The 17,476-nt window shown below is 38.3% G+C and overlaps 1 protein-coding gene across 5 annotated transcripts in view; it reads left to right on the top strand.

Moving 5' to 3' along the window:
- The window catches only part of CMSS1 (cms1 ribosomal small subunit homolog), a 384,493-nt gene that overhangs the window by 287,447 nt on the left and 79,570 nt on the right, over positions 1-17,476 (top strand). The gene's annotated exons all lie outside the window — the stretch shown is intronic.

Genomic DNA, 17,476 nt, shown 5'->3' with positions numbered 1-17,476 from the left:
ACTCACTCCAGGTATAACTGCTGGAACTTTCTGGTCAAATTCCATTTAGTTGGCTGTCCATAAATATGTTACTCTCTTGGATACTCATAACTTCATGTATGGATCAAGCCTTTTGCTGAATGTCCCACGTTTCAGAAATCTGTGTGATGTCATAAGTACCTTGAGAGATCAGAAGTTACTGGGTAACTGAAGAAATGGAATACAGAATGAAAAGAATTAAAATGTGAAGTTTAAAAAGGCAAGGATAGCTCATTTTAAATACTTTATGCACTAGCCACAGGACCTTTAAAATATCAAAATCAAGACAGAGACCCCTGACCTAACATGTCACCAAATATGCTGAGTTAGACAGTTCATGTCATTAGAGCTTAGTTCTGTGCTTATAAGCTGATGTCTTAACTTTTTAATTATCAAAACAATACTATAGAAAAAGATAATCCAAAAGAAGAAAATAGGTCAATGATTCACTACTGCCTACAGGTAAAGATTCTGATACATGTTTTCTCATTCTTTTTCTCATGTAAAAACCAAAATTTATACTTTTGATTTTTTTTAACTTTTCACTTTGAGATAATTATAGATTCACATGAAAGTGTAAGGACTAATATGAAGAAATCCCATGTAATCTTTGCCGAGTTTCCCCCAGTGGCATTGTCCTGCAAAACTATAGTACACTATCACAACCGTTGATGTTAACATTGATAGTGTCAAGATACAAAACATTTCCATCACCATAAGGATGGTGACTTTTTATAGCTACAACCATTTCCCTCTCACCTCCACTACCTCCTTAAACTCTTGTAACCACTATTCTGTTCTCCATTTCTATAATTTTATCATTTCAAGAGTGTTGTGTGAATGGAATCATATAGTATATAGTCTTTTGTGATTGACTTTTTCCACTCAGCGTAATTCTCTGGAGATTCATCTAGGTTGTTGTCTGTATTAATAGTTCACTCCTTTTATTTACTGAATAATATTCAACATATGGGTATACCCAAAGCATTCACCATTAAATAGCATTGGGTTATTTCTAGCTTGGGGCTATTACAAATAAACCTGCCATAAACATTTGTGTACAGGCTGTTGTTTGAAGAAGTTTTCATTTCTCCAGGATAAATATCCAGAAGTATAATTACTTGGTCATTTTAGTTTTTAAGAAACTTCCAAACTGTTCCAGAGTGATGGTATCAATTTACTTTCCTATCAACGATGTATGAGTGATCTAGGTTCTCTAAATCCTTAACCAGCATTTGTTGTTGTCACCATTTTTTAATTTTAGCTATTCTGATGGGCATTTAGTAATATCTCATTTTGGCTTTAATTTGCATTTCCCTGTTAATAATATGGAATATTCTTTCATATGTCTCTTTGCCATCTGTATATCTACTTTAGTGAAATCTCTGTTCATATCTTTTGCCCATTTTCTAATTGGATTGTTCCTTTTTTTTTTTTTAACTGTTAAATTTTGGGAGTTCTTTCTATATTCTAGGTAGTTGTCCTTTGTCAGATATGTGGTTTGCAAATTTTTTTCCCAGTCTCAAGATTGTCCTTTGATCCTTTTCAAGGGGTCTTTCACAGAGCTAAAGTTTTTCATTTTAATTAAATCTAATTTAATCCATTTTGCATTTCATGGATTTTGGTTTTGGTGTCAAGTATAGGAACAGTGCCCAGACCTAGTATCCAAAGATTTTCTTTTTTTTTTTTGCCTAAGAGTTTTATAGTTTTATATTTTACATTTAAGTCCGTGATCCATTTAGAGTTAATTTTTTGCTCAAAGTGGTAGGTATAAACTGAAGTTCTCCCTTCCCACCCTCCACCATGTCCCAACTGCTCTAACACCATTTGTTGAAAAGGCTTACCTTTTTTTTTTTTTTTTTTTTTGATTGAGTTGATTTTGAACTTTTGTCAAGGCATATTTGCACAAGTCTAAATCTGGGTTCTCTCTTCTGTTCCATTGATCTATGTGTCTCTCCCTCCATCAATACACACAGTCTTGATTACTATACCTATGTAAATCTTGAAATATGGTACACTGATTCCAACCATTTTTTTCCTCCTTTTTCAGCATTGTCTTAGCTATTTGCCTTCCCTTATAAATTTTAGGATTATTTTGTCTATAAGAAAATTTTGCTGGAATTTTGATTAGAATGCATTAAACCTATACACCAATTGGAGGCAAATCAATATATTTCCTATGTTAAGTATTTCAATCCATGAGCATAATATGTCTCCATTTATTTAGATCTTTGACGTCTTTCGTCAGCATCTTATAGTTATCATCATACAAGTACTAAACATGTTTTGTTATATTTATATCTAAAAGTGGGATCATACTGTTTCAAACCAACTTTTTTCATAAAAGTATATATTATAAACATTTTCCAAATAGTTATTTCAACATAATTTTTAATTGACTCATAGTTCTGGATTTTAATATTCTTGGTAACTTAGCTAATGTCAAAAGACTTATTACCTGGTTTTTAAATTTTTCCTGACCCATGACTGGGGCCTCCATTTCAACAAAACATTCAGCTCTTATTCTTGCTACCTTCTAAGTTGCAGTGGCTTTATTGCATTTTTTTCTGTATTGCTTTTTTCTGTAATACTTTTTTTTCTGTAATATTTTTACTCAATAGAAACCTTTATCAGTTAATTTGTTGATTCTTAAAATTTTATCAACAATGGCATATCTAATGAGATACTAATTTTTATTGTTTAGCTAGGCATAATGCTGATATTTGCTACATTGCTGTTTGAAAAATCTAGTAAAATCAGTTCAGCAACAAGATAATCGGTCAATAACTACTTTGACTCCTAGCTAAGCTGTAATTTGTTATTGCCGAGCCATTGGCCTTTTCTGTGCTAGCTGCACCTCAGCCCACTGAAAGCCCACCTGTGTGTCCCTCAGCAGGTAGTGGATTTACACTGACAATAAGTAAGAAAAATAAAGTGATTTTTATCTTGGTGATGAGATGCTTTAGGAAAAGAATATAATAAGATGGAATAAGCACTTTGTTTTAGACCCAAAAAATTCTGTATTTGAATCCCAGTTCTATCATTTACCAGCCTTTCAACCTTAGGCAAGTTACTGAATCTCTCAGACTAAGAGGCCTCACCTCTAACATCTATAAGGTAATCATAATATCCATCTTACAACATTCTTAAAATTAAATAAGTTACTTCATCAAAGTATGCAGTATAATACCTGATATGTAGCAAGACTTAGTAAATGTTAGCTATCATTGCCATTGGTTTTTATTAATAATAACTGAACTTTAGCTCTTGTTGCCTATAAATGTCAATACATGCCCAGGAAGCTTTCCTGTACAATGTGTATTTTGTGCATATCTTTCTTCATTACTAGAGTATAAGTGTCTAGAACCCTGAAAACTTTGTGTCCCTTGGCATCTAGCACAGCAGAACTTTCTTAAAGAAACTTGAATTTCACAAAAATCCTTGCAATATACAAGGGTGGAAACTTACCATGAAAAGAAGCCATTAACTATAACCGCTTTTTAAAAATGACTTCCTTAAACTAGGAAAACATTTTAAAGACCACAAATGACCCAGATAAGGAAGATTTTTGTATTCCCTCCCTGAAACTAGACACTTCACAGTTTAGAAATGTGAATCAGATTCCAGTTAAGAACTCATGGATTTACCCATTCATAGAATATGGCATGGAGTGGTTCAGAAAGCAATTTTTGTTTTGCCAACTGAAGAACTCTTCTTTGTATATTAAAAAGAAGTTTTCAGATTTCTGCCAATGATCATTTTTCACCAGTAATCCAGAGGAGTTTGAATTGTCATTTTGTGGGCTTTATCAGGAAGCTTAAGTCCAGGATTTAATTAATCAGAGAACTCAAGATTGGGCTTCTACATTTTCCAGTTTTGAAATCTATTTAATGTGACTAATAGACCGAACATTTATCATATTAGTGTTCACAGTGGGGGCAATGAAATATAACATTACATAATTCTTTAAGAAGATCCTGAGAGTTTAATGGAAAGTCTAATGGCAGAAAATGCTTGGGAACACAGAGATGCATAATCCTTTCAAAATTATTTGTATGTACATAAGGTGAACAAGCTATCGTCTTTCCAAATTTTCTTTTCAGTTTCCACAAAAATAAAACAAAACCAAAAAAATAAATAAATAAACAAGGGCAAGTGAGGTAGAGGAACAGGGCTGTTACTATAGCTGGGATGATAGGAAAAGCCCCAGCTGGTCTATAGTTGATATAACATGCAGGTGTTTGCTGTGGTCTAACTACATAACCTTGATTGCAATAATGTTTCTACTTCCTAAAGTGATCATGAAATAAAATAATAAAGAAACATGTTGTAAGCTCTAAAAAACTATGCAAATGTACCATGTTAATTAACCAGTCCATAAATATTTATTAAACACCCACTATATACCAGAGTCTGTCCTGGGGATAAAGATAAAAAGTTAAATAAAGTCGGTCTCTAGCAGGGGTACCTGGGTGACTCAGTTAAGCTTCTTCCTTTCCGCTAAGGTCATGACCCTAGGGTCCTAGGATCGACTCCCACTTCAGGCTTCTTGCTCAGCAGGGAGTCTGCTTCTTCCTCTCCCTCTGCCTTCTGCTCCCCCTGCTTGTGATCTCTCTCTGTCAAATAAATAAAATCGTAAAAAAAAAAAAAAAAAAATAGGTCTCCAGCAGTGAGGAACCAATAGCTCACCAAGAAAAAGACAGACTCCTGGACCACTTAAATACAGGGAAGAATCATAGGTGTGCAGAGGGAGAATATTCCAGGTGTAGTTGTGGAATTGAATTGCTGAGGGGGCTATGCACAGGGTTTGGGAGTCAAAAACTCTAAAGCCACATTGTAAAGACCACCCATGTTCAAGTCGAGGGAACATCAGGAGGGAAACTGAGTCAAAAAAAGTTTGCCCCAGTTGCCAAAGCCCTTATTAAATAGGCAGAATGATGGGGAGACGTCAGAAAGTGGCAGAACTAGGAACTGGGCAGATGTGGTATGGAGCAATAACATGAGCTTCTAGGGAGGAGGGGGTTTGATACGATAGTTGAAAGAAGTGGACTGAAAGTAGCATTGCAGGGCCTAGAGAATGGTACCACCCCAGGTTTGGTGCTTAGGCTGTGAGAGCATGAACAGTCTTCTCAGAAGAGTCTGAGCAGTTAAATGTCCTGAAGAAAGGTGGAACAGGGTGGGGGAAAAGGAACTGTGAGAAGGATAACGATGCAGGGGTCCAGTAATAGCAATATATGGCATTTATTGAGCACCTAGGATGTGCTAGGTACTGTACGTGACTGTTTTACACATTTAATCCTCATAGGACACTACAAACTAATTGCTATCATCTGGATTTTACGTATGAGGGCATAAGGCATAAGAGAGGCCATATGCATCACTTAGGGTCACGCTGCAAATCTACTTTAGGATCACTAAACCCAGATCTGCTTGAGTGTGAAGCTGTGCTTTTGCACCGTTCCACATGCCGTCAGAGAGAGCACTATGGAAAGGATTTGGAGGGAAGTCAGAGAGGATGACAAGAACCCAAGGGAGGAAGCAGCACTAAATGGGAATGGAAACATAGTAGAAGAGAACACTATTAACCAGAGATGCTTTTGTTTTTACTGGTGGATGAGAATTCCAGGGCTATAAGAACTGGAGTTGCTTAGACCTCTAGTGCAGTCTTGGACCCGCCGAGCTTAGCAGTCTTCTTGCTGCAGGTTTAGGTAGAGCACTGCTGTGAAGGGATGGGAGTGGTAGGGGGGTTGTTCTGAAGAGGCTTAGCTTCCTGAGATGTCAGTAGTCAGTCTTTCAGTACAGGTAATGGAGAGCAGAGAAGGAAGTGTGGGCTGACACTGGCCTCACTTGCATGCTGGGTGGGACCACTGGGTGGGACCCAGTGGCCACTTTGTACTTGGGACATCTGGAGCTATGTGGTACAAATTGGAATTTTCATTGGACTGTAGTGAAAAAAATAGGTGGCGGTCCCGCTCTGCCGCTGCTAAGTGTAGCCTCAAGGGGGATCAGATTAGGAGAAACAAAAGGCAGAGGGTGAGCAGCTGAAGAAAAGCTGACTCTCACAACCTTGCTTTCACTAACGTGCTTCCCCTGGAATTCTTGATTTCCTTAAAAATAAATATGCCCTTCAAAGTAACACATGTGCCATCTGATCCAGTCTATCACATCAGTGATTGGGGCAGTGAGAGAATAAATAAATGTCCTCAGAAAGGATAAGAAAGAAAAAAGAAGGGGAAATAGCCTTAAAAGCCTTCAGTTTGTATAGGATGCTTGTAGAAATTGGATCCTTACTGTAAATGTGATTTCTGCAACTCTGCAGATAGGAATTCTGTTTTTCCCTTTGAACCACGTCAGCACTTTATCTGTACCTCTCTCATGACACTTTTACATATTCTACACTGTATAATAATTTTTATTACCTCTACTAAACTGTTAATACCTCAAGGGCAAGGATAGTACTGATTACATTCTGGATCCCCCACAATGCTTTGCCTTCAGTAGCTACTCAGTGTTCTGCAGAGTCCAAGGACATTATGATTCCTCTGAATTTGTTATCTCTACTTGGCTACCAAAGACATCACTTTGCAAAGCCAGTCTTCTCCTTTTTCTGGGATCAGAGACTAAAGGATTTTAAAAGTGTTTTAGGGGCACCTGGGTGGCTCAGTTAAGGGTCTGACTTCTGCTCAGGTCATGATCTCAGGGTCCTGGGATCAGGCTGAGACTCAGGCTCTGTGCTCAGGAGGGAGTCTGTTTGTCCCTCTGCCCCTTCCTTCTCTTCCCCGCCCCTCCCCATATTCACTTTCTCAGATAAATTTAAAAAAAACTTTTTTAATATTTTTTATGTTTTGAATATGTAGGAGAAATACTTTGTTTGGGGAATGTTGTTAAGCCCTCTCATCAAAAATAGCCTTTCTATCTACCTCCCAGTTCTGCCAGATCAGAATAGATTGGCAAAGGTAGTTCAGAGGAAGAAGCAATGTTAATGCTTCTGCTCATGGCTGTGCGGGTGCCAGTGGAGGAGGAAGATGTATGGTGGTTGATGGGTGGGATGCTATATGCTATAAAAATGTTCAGCCAACCAACTGAACAAGGGTGCATAGATTAAGATTTTGTGAAACACCTCCCACAGCTTTTATATATTCCTGTGCACTCTGTGATCCTAGGCCAGCAGTCTTTTTTTTTTTTAATTTATTTAGAGAGAGCAGGGGAGGGGCAGAGGCTGAGGGAGAGAGAATCCCAAGCAAACTCTATGTTGAGCACAAAGCCTGATGCAGGGCTCGATCTCATGACCCTGAGCTGAATCAAGAGTCAGATGTTTAACCAACTAAGCCACCCAGGTGCCCAGGCCAAGAGCATCTGAAAGGAAACTGGTGATGAGACGTCTCACGACATAAGCAAAGTGAGTGGCCCTTTAAGAGTGGCCTCCTCAGATGGTGAAGAAGGCAGCAGCTCAGAATGGCAGCAAGAGGTGGCCAGAAGACACATGTGGTACTCTCAGTCCTGAGCAGAACAGCTCCATTCTGAAGGCTGCTGTTGCTCCTTTGGGGACTACTACACAGGTATTAGTATGGAATAAAACCAGTGACATGATAGCCATTTTATTTTTGCAAAATCTACATAAGTATGGGTCCCTCTCTGTAGTCTTTAGGGGTTTGTTACTCAAATCTCGAGTCTGGTTTTTCTTGGAAAATTGGAAGCAATGATTGGGCAGGTAACAGCAATCATTGTGAGCATGGAGCAGAAAGGAGGCTTGGGGGGCGCCTGGGTGGCTCAGTGGTTTAAGCCGCTGCCTTCGGCTCAGGTCATGATCTCAGGGTCCTGGGATCGAGTACCGCATCGGGCTCTCTGCTCTGAAGGGAGCCTGCTTCCCTCTCATTCTCTCTGCCTGCCTCTCTGCCTACTTGTGATCTCTCTCTGTCAAATAAATAAATAAAATCTTTAAAAAAAAAAAAGAAAGGAGGCTTGGCATCAAAAGAAATGAAATCTTGCCATTTGTGATGACGTGGATGAAACTGGAGGGTATTATGCTTAGCAAAATAAGTCAGTCAGAGAAAGACAATTATCATATGATCTCCCTGATGTGAGAAAGTTGAGAGGCAATGTGGGAGGTTTGGGGGGTAGGAAAAGAATAAATGAAACAAGATGGGATCGGGAGGGAGACAAACCATAAGAGACTCTTAATCTCACAAAACAAACAGGGTTGTGGGGGGTGGGGGAGCGTTGTTGTGGGGTTATGGACATGGGGAAGGTGTGTGCTATAGTGAGTGCTATGAAGTGTGTAAACCTGGCGATTCACAGACCTGTACCCCTGGGGCTAATAATACATTATATGTTAATTAAAAAGATATTTAAAAAAAAAAAAGAAAGGAGGCTTGGATAGTGAAGGATAGAAATGTACATGTTGACTGTTAGCACGGACTGTGTTAGAAGCCCTACAGTGGTCACTTCCAAAGGCTATTACAGACTTCCCCCTGGGAAATATAAACAGGAAAACATTTGGGTTTGGCCTGTCTTTACAATAAGCATGTTTCTTCAAATAAATTATTGCATTAAGATGAACCTGTTTCTTCTTCCCTAAAGAAAAGAGTTTTTGTACCCTGTGTGTTGGAGATATTATCAGTGGAAGAGCTTATCTTTATATGAAGATCAACCCCTATGGAGCATGGACAGCTCTGCCAAGATTCCCAGTAGCTTGTTTAATCAGCTGCCTTAGTGCAGAAATTTTCAGTTAGTAGAATTGTCCATTTTCACCCCTTAATTTCTTGTAGATCCAGAGACCAGGTCACCAAATTTGTACTCCTAGTCATCCTCTGAGGAGAGGTGACATCTCATTTCCCTGAAATGAAGATAAGTACTGTCTATGTGTGTTTGGGTTGGAGAGAGCAACTATAGCGAAGGTAGCCCTCTCTACCTACCCACCACCATCAGTCATGCCAAGTTGAAGGGTGGGGTCTGCATAGAAAATGGCTCAGACAGAGCATCCAGATGGACTGGTTGGATGTCGCTTCACTGAATGGCTCACTCTGACCTCTGCCTGAAGTAAGAAATAGGAGACCAAGATGACATAGCTGTGGTCACACAAAGCTTATTAACTACATTGGTTGTCTTTGTTTATTAAGGAACTCTTATATTCTTTTTTTTTTCTGAAACAAGAAATTTGAACCACATTTTGTTTGAGATACTCCAGAGAGATGTAGCAATGTGGTTACCATTTTATAAACTTTTAAACAAAACTGTTAGCAGTTTACAACTTTGTTTAAAGAACAATGGTTTGGAGCTGTACAGGCCTGTCTTAGCAAGACCCAGAGGGCAGTGATGAAGGCAGAGAAGAATCCAGGCCGTGCTGGCTGACTAAGGCTTGCTTTTGCAAAGCCTAGGAATCCGAAGATTAGGGTTGAGGTTCTCTTACCATTTTGCAGGAGTAGCAGTAAATTTAGACCTGTTGCTTTGGTGATTTACACCAATGCCCTCAGCTTGTTGGCTCTCTTCAAGTAGAAGAGAAATTCAGGAAAAGGGAGGATGAAAACAGTCCCCTCTGTTATTTTCCCTTACCCCAGAGACTGATCAACTGAGTGCCACCATTTTTAGTGTACCTTATTCATTGCCCAGGTTTTCCCCTCCTTGTTTCTTCACTTCCATATTTCATACCTTTATAGTCCATTCTCTCTGTAACAGCCAAATCCTTACCTGTGCTTTTATTTTTTTTCCTAAAGATTTTATTTATTTATTTATTTATTTATTTAATTGAGAGAGCAAAAGAGAGAGAATGCAAATGGGGCAGAGTGCAAAGGAAAGAAACCAAGCAGACTATGATGGGCATGGGGCCAGCATGGGGCTTAATCTCACAACCCTGAGATCATGATCTGAACTGGAATCAAGAGTTGGACCCTTAATCCACTGAGCCACCCAAAGCACCCCTACCTGTGCTTTCCATTCTATTTTTTCTTTTAAAATATCTGCCTTTACCTAACTGTCTTCTCATGATACAATTTACATTTATAATAAACGTCATTTTTGAGTTGTTTCTTCTACTATAGTTGGCTCTAGCTATCGTTCTTTTAACCTTGTCTTGGCAATGTTAACATGAACACCTAACAAGAAGTGTGTAAGTCTCATAAACAGTCCTCTAAAAGCATACAGGTATTTATGCCTATGTCTGTTTTTTATGCCTATGCTAGTTTTTCTATCCTTTTTACACAACTGAGTTAGTAGATAATGTATTTGCCTACCAAAGATCAAAACTGAAATAGCCTGTAATTGAAGTTGACCAATAATATTGATTTTAAGAAAGCAACATTCAGTTTCCAAGTACATGAAACACATATGTATTATAGGAATTGACACATGCTTTTTTAAAACTCAGTTTTTGCTCCAGGAAGGCATTTCTTTCAGATCAATTGCAATTTCAGTCAGACAACTTCATATATGTAATACTGTGATTAAAATGTTAACTAATTCTGGAACAAAGGGAATTCCAAGTAGACTCTAATCATTGAAAAGGGCAGTTAAAGGGCTGTAAGATTAACCATTTTTAACCTAAAACATGGCATTTCTCATGTACCCTTTAAGCAGTACTGACAAGTATTTCCTGGAGATTAATGACAGTCTGAATTAATGGGCTGAGGGAAGGTCATTAATCCTTATACAAAGGTAGTTTGGAAAGCAGAAATGAAAAACAACTGCAAGGTCAAAGTGATGGAATCCCAGGAGATGTTTCAGAAGATTACTTCCCTTTTCAGCAAACCCATACCTACTACTGTTCTCACTCTCCCTTCTCCACATGGCATACCTCCTACTCGGGTTTTCAACCTCCTGGGATGCAATTAAGCTTCTGAAAATGGCTTGTAATCTCTCCTTCAACCAAACAAAACCCTTTTTTTTTTTTTTAAATTTAGACAGTTTTATTACTTACATAGATAGTGAAGGAAAATTAGCCAAAGGCACCTATGATCTTAAACAAAACCCTTTTTATCAATGAGCTTCCTCTTCTCACTGTTTCTTAAAACCATCTTGGAACCTACTCATTTTACATAGCTTCTTGCCATCAAATACATTTTATTGGCTTAGATAGAGTTGTGCATGGGAGTCTAGAAAATAAAAAACCAAGGCAGTCAGAATATACCTCCTCTGGATTTTGATTAGATAAATATCTATGTGTGCTGTACATACGATATACAGAAAATATGCAGTTCTGTCAGAAGACAGCCTGGATTGATGGAACAGTTAGCCCTAGATACCACTTCAGCAAATCACAAGAGGTGGACTCATCTAAAGGACACAGAAACAAGTTTGTACAATCAGGATACCATTACAAGCAGAAGTGCCGGCTTCCAGACTATGGAACACCCCCAGGGATATACACTAGCAGATGATGATGTCAGACTTTGTGGAAGCTCAGTCTTCCTCTAGGCCACTAGCCTGCACCCATTCTGCATGTTGGCTAATCTGTATCTGTTCCAACAACCCTCCCATCTGGCCAGATTTATTAATCTCAGGATTATGCAAGATAGCATGTACCTTCGGTAGCAAGAAGGACTCTAGCAGAAATAGAACAAATGGTGGCAGAGGATGTAGAGCCATGTGGTGAAAGACTGTACAAATAAACCCAACTCTGGTTCTTTACCCAAATAATTGTTGAGAGCTGGAGAATGATTCTTAGTTGGAAAAGAAGATCTGCCTTCATGTGTGGGATCCAGAAGCTTGCCCCCTTGCCTGTGCTGGGTTATGGTGGTCACCTTCCTCACCTTCCTGAAAACTTCTTTTGGAATCCTTCAGATGTTCTAAAGCCCATTGAATTCACTCAAGTGGTGTCTGATTGTTGCACTAATCTAGCCAGTACTCAGATTCCTATAGTATGTTTCACATGTTTGGAAAATACTAAATACCAGAGGTCATGTTGCTGCTTAAAAAGAATAAAAACTACTGAAAATTAGTAAGATAGCGTAAATGTGCTAAAGGAAACTCTAAGAACAATCTTCTGGTCATTAGGGCAAAGGGTAGAAATACAGAAGCCCATTAAAATGGCAACTGGCATTTTGCCACTAACATGTATCTGATCTAACTCGAAAAGCATAAGATCCTTGTCAGTTTTGTGACAGAGCCAAGAGATGTAAATTTGTAGCTACCAATTCAAACTGAACTACTATTTTAATGCTTGATGTACAGGTGAAAATCTTTATATTCTTCCATACCGTTAAAAAAATCCTTGTTTATACATAGATTAGTTCCACTAGACCTAGCTGGACCTTTTGAGTTCTCTTTTCAACCAAAATTGCCTTCCTTGTACAGATGAACTATCCAGATGTGGAAAGGAACATAATAATAAAATCATGTGCCAAAATAACTAGATTATTTAGGTCATGATTGCAGTTTTATAATACCATCTGGGAAAATTACTAAGTGCGTGTGAATTTGAGGTAAACTGAAGTTTTTCTCCCTTCAGTAGGCATTATTGCCTCTTGGCACTTTCTTGGTGGTGGAATTTCCTAGTCACTTTGCTTAACTTTAAGGGTGATAGATCCACAAGTGTGTAATGGTTTGAACTGGAGCCTTCCTTCTACTTCCATTTGGCGGGCTTTTAATGCATTAGTACAGTCTTTCTGAAACTTGACCCACCCACTTAACAACAGGATAATAAAACTTGTTGTTTTGTGTGTACAAATGCTGTCTTTCCAAATTAGGAAAAAAACAAATAAAACCCCTAGAAGTCCCTCATTTTAAAAGGAGTAATTTAATACTCTACTGTTAACATTCTCCCAAGGTAGTGTTACATAATTATTGCTACACAGGAAGAGTCATTTCCCATTCTGGAATAATTTACACACATTTAGGAATTTCATTGTCTCCTCAGAATCTTCTGGGCTATAGGCCCATAAATTATCACGTTTTGCATATGTAACTTCCATACATGATTTAAATTTTATGGGCGGAAAGAGCAAGAGAATTGAAAATAAAAAATAGTTACTTGCTAATGGCTAGGAAATCTCAGGGAAAGGACTTACTTCTGTAACATAGATCAAGGAAATTTATAGTTTGCTTTTAATAATCGGCTTTCTGGGTTTATTTTTTAAGTGCCAAAAGCACAAAATTTGGTATTTTAAATTCATACTGTCTGTGCATGTGAAATGAAGTGTCTAGAGCAGTGATTCTTAGGGTCCTGAAGAAAACACTTTATTTAAATGCTAGTTCCCTGGGTTTCTAGATATGGTCTAGAAGACCTCTTAAAACAGGAAATCCCAAGTTTTGTATGTGTGTGTTTTCTGGGTCCTTGTAGCATTTATCAGTTTCCCAGTAGGACCTGGCATACCACATTTTCAAGACTAAATTTTGTTAGAACACTAATACCGTGTATAACGCTATGGTGTGTTTTCTATGTTAATAATAATAATGATGATAATAGCTCCTGATTATCAATATTTACTGTGTGACACTAACTGTACTTAATACTTTAGATTTCTCATTTAGTGCACCCAACAAGACAAGTATAGTTAGTATCTCCATTTTATGATTAAGGAAACTTAAGGCCTTGAGAATTTAGTAACTTGTCAAAGATCACACAGAACTGGAATTAAGAGCCATGATGCCATCTGGGAAAATCCACACTCATAAGCATTATGTATAATGATAATGAACACATCTATTTATAGGTTTAGTTGTAAATGGTGTTCTGTTTGGTAATGTTGTACTCCATTCGGACAGACCTTACTTTGTTCTATTGTTTGGGTATTGCTGCTTATCTAGTTGCTACTATAATTCCGAGATCAACATTAGATTGTAGGACCCAGGAAGTTGCGCAGCATTTGTTTGTTACATAAATAAGTAAACCAATGAATACATATGTGTCCTTACCAAACATGACCTGGGTCGTCTTCTTTTGTTTTTGTGATTCCCCTCCATACTGGGTATAAGTGGTAGTGGTAGTAGTGGCAGCAGTGGTGACTGTCATTTCTGGCAGATATAGGACTTGCAATAATGTCTACTGACTATTACCATCAGCTGATATTCCCTTGTAATTGCATATTTGTCAGAAGCCAGCAGTCTTTGGCCAATTTCTCGACACATTTGGAAGGCAGCTACTTGAAATATTTTACAGTGGTTTTTTGCTCCATGGCTTTCTTTATTAGACAGTACAATTTTAACAGTCTGTGTTACACAGGAGTAGTTAGTTGAATTTCTGTAGGTTGATACTTGTTTACTATCTCTTGAAAACAAGCATATGCCTCTGCCTCTGACTAGTTCTGAGACTTTGGGAAAACTTTCTCAAGCCTCCATTTTCATCTGTAAAATGAGGAGGGTAGACTGTATCAGTTATTTTAGAGGGATTCCTTTTCCTTTATTTCAGTACTCTGTAATTTCTTTCTTTTTTTTTCCCCCACCACTGAAAACCTAAAAGAATTCCAATACATCAACATCAAAGAACAGTATGCTGGTTGAAGTTTAGAGTAGAAGGCTTTAATATAGAGCCACACAGATGGTGATCCCTAACCTCTTTTTTTTTTTTCATTTATTTTATTAAGGTATGATTTATATGAAGCAAAATTCACACTTTATAGTGTACAGTTCTGCAAATTTTAATAACTCATACAATGATGTTATAGTTAAGACATTGAGCAGTTCTTCACCCCAAAACACTTTCTCTCACCCCGTTCTGAGTTAGCCCCTCCCCCTGAGGTCCAGTGGCAACCACTGATCTGCTTTATGTCTCTTCAGTTTTTCATTTTCCACACTGTCATGTAAATGGATTCATTCAGTATTTACCTTTTTGGGTCTGAGTTCTTTTACTTAGCACAATGCTTCTGAAGTTCATCCATATTGTTGTATGTTTACTTAATTTTGCTGAGTAGTAATTCATTGTATGACTGTACTATATAATGGAAAATTTATTAATTCACTAGCTGGATATTTAGATTGTTCTCTGTTTTTGGCAATTACAAATGAAACCACTGTTAATATTGTTGCTTAACATTTTAAGATTAGTGATGTGTGAATTAGTTGTTAAGTTATATTAGCATCAAATTCAAGAATCATTGAGGAAAGAGATACACTGCAGTCTGCATCTACAAATATGTTTCATTATGACATCCCCCCCCCCCAAAATCCAAGATAGAGTCCTTAGTAACTTCTTTACCCATTCCCACCCTTCAAAATGTTGGTAACTGTCTTAGCTATAGCTTAGGCACAGATTGAATAGCTTATAAATAGCAGAAATTTACTGCTCAGAGTTCTGAGGATTAGTAGTTTGAGGGGCACCTGGGTAGCTCAGTCAGTAAAGTGACTGCCCTCAGCTCAGGCCATGATCCCAGGGTCCTGGAATAGAGGCCCACATCGGGCTCCCTGCTCAGCAGGCAATCTGTGTCTCCCTCTCCCACTGCCCCTCCACCCCAACTCATTTTCTCTCTCTCCCTCTAAAAAAAATAAAGAAGAAGAAGAAGTAGTAGTTTGAGATCAGGGTGGTCAGTTGAGGGCCCTCTTCTAGGTCACCGACTTCTCATTTTCTCACAAAGTAGAAGGGGCTAGGGTAATCTCTAGGGCCTCATTTTATAAGGGCATTCATGAGGGCTCATGACTTAAACATCTCCCAAAGTTTTTACCTCTAATTCCACCACATTTAGGGGATAAGATTTCAACATAAGGATTTGGTGGAGACATATTCAGACCACAGAAGTAGCCATTTTTACTCTTCTTGTTTAGAGAGGAAATATGAGGACATGTCATCTGAATTTGAGCTGGTGTCAAGATAAATAAAGGCCTCCAGTAGTTTGGGGAACTTGAAGAATGGAGCTGAAACATCTCATGCCCCACATTCCCATGTACTGGAATATCTCTGTAATCTTGGAGTCTCAGTTTTGGTTGTTTTCAGTGGGAAGCTGGGCAAATCCACTGGGAAACTTGACTTTCCCAAGTTAAAAATGATGCTCTGTTATTGTGCTTTCAAATATTTTTTTTTTAAGATTTTATTTATTTATTTGACAGAGAGAGAGATCACAAGTAGGCAGAGAGGCAGGCAGAGAGAGAGGAGGAAGCAGGCTCCCCGCGGAGCAGAGAGCCCGATGCGGGGCTCGATCTCAGGACCCTGAGATCATGACCTGAGCCGAAGGCAGCGGCTTAATCCACTGAGCCACCCAGGCGCCCCTGTGCTTTCAAATATTGTCTTGTGTTAGGAAGGGTGAAAGTTTATAAGTGACCAAACCCCTATCTTGCTGCCCCACTTGCTCCTTAAACAGGAAGTTTGCCATGCGTACAGTGTACCAGACTGAGGATTAGGGCACTAAGTTTTTTTATACCCCATTTCTCTACAGCAGTAAACATCTATAGCTTACTCATTTCAGATGTGTGTTCTCCTCCATTTAGGGTGACTCACCACCCAGGTTTTCCCAGCATAGTCCTGGTTTTAGCACTGAAAGTCCTGGATTTTTGGATCTCCCCACTCCCAGGTGCACCAGGAAAATTGGTTATCCATTATGTTCCCAGAGTTCCCAGAGTTGGATCCAAGCAGCAGATTCTAACACCTCTGCTTGTTGAAATCTCCTGAACCACACAAATGTATTTTTTGAACTAAGAATGGGCAGCTCTAGTTCTGATGCAAGAATGTATGGTGGACCATTAGAGATAAAGTTTCAACAGACTAGGAAAGATCTATATAAATTTTAGAAGATTTGGCAGATACAAGGGTTTTGAAGGGGGGGGATGGGTGAGCCTGGTGGTGGGTAATAAGGAGGGCACTATTGCATGGAGCACTGGGTATGGTGCATAAACAATGAATCTTGGAACACTGAAAAAGAATTTAATTTAATTAAAAAAAATTTTTAGAAAAAAGGATTTTTGTTTTGTGTTGCTTTTGCCTTTGTTTTAATTCTGCGAATCTTCAGCAAATGGATTGAGTCTTAGAGGATACCTTTCTTTAATTGTCAAAGTTCAAGTGGTAAATCACAGTTTGATATTGTTCAGACAATCCTAAATCTTCCTAATACACAATGGTACCCTTGTCAGCAATATTACAAGCATAGTAAGTAGAGTATAGTTACATTAATGGGCCTTATCACAGATAGTTATATATTGTTCTAACTCTAGCCAAATGAATTTTATTTATTCTTTCCTACCTTAACCAAAATTTGCCAAACAAGAATTATGATGAAAAATGTCAGTGATTTTTTAACTCAAGTACTAAACACATTTAACTTATTTAAGGAACAAGTCTCTTATATCTCAATCACAGGCTTTTCTCCCCTAATACCAAAAGTTATTTTTTAATTGGTTGGGGGAAATATAATAATAAGATTTTACATTCTGAACTACAAACTGCACCTGCTTAGGATCTAAAACTGAAATGGAAAACACAAGGCTTAACCCCACATGCTCCCTCATCAAATGCAAAAAGTTCTTAAAATAGCTTCACATGAAGATGTTCAGAGCAGCTCAAAACCAAGATGCTGGTGTCCCTACTTACAACCTGGCAGCT

The sequence above is a fragment of the Meles meles genome, chromosome 4, assembly GCF_922984935.1.
Source record: "Meles meles chromosome 4, mMelMel3.1 paternal haplotype, whole genome shotgun sequence".
NCBI classification, from domain to species: domain Eukaryota; kingdom Metazoa; phylum Chordata; class Mammalia; order Carnivora; family Mustelidae; genus Meles; species Meles meles.
This window is presented reverse-complemented; position numbering and strand designations above follow the sequence as displayed.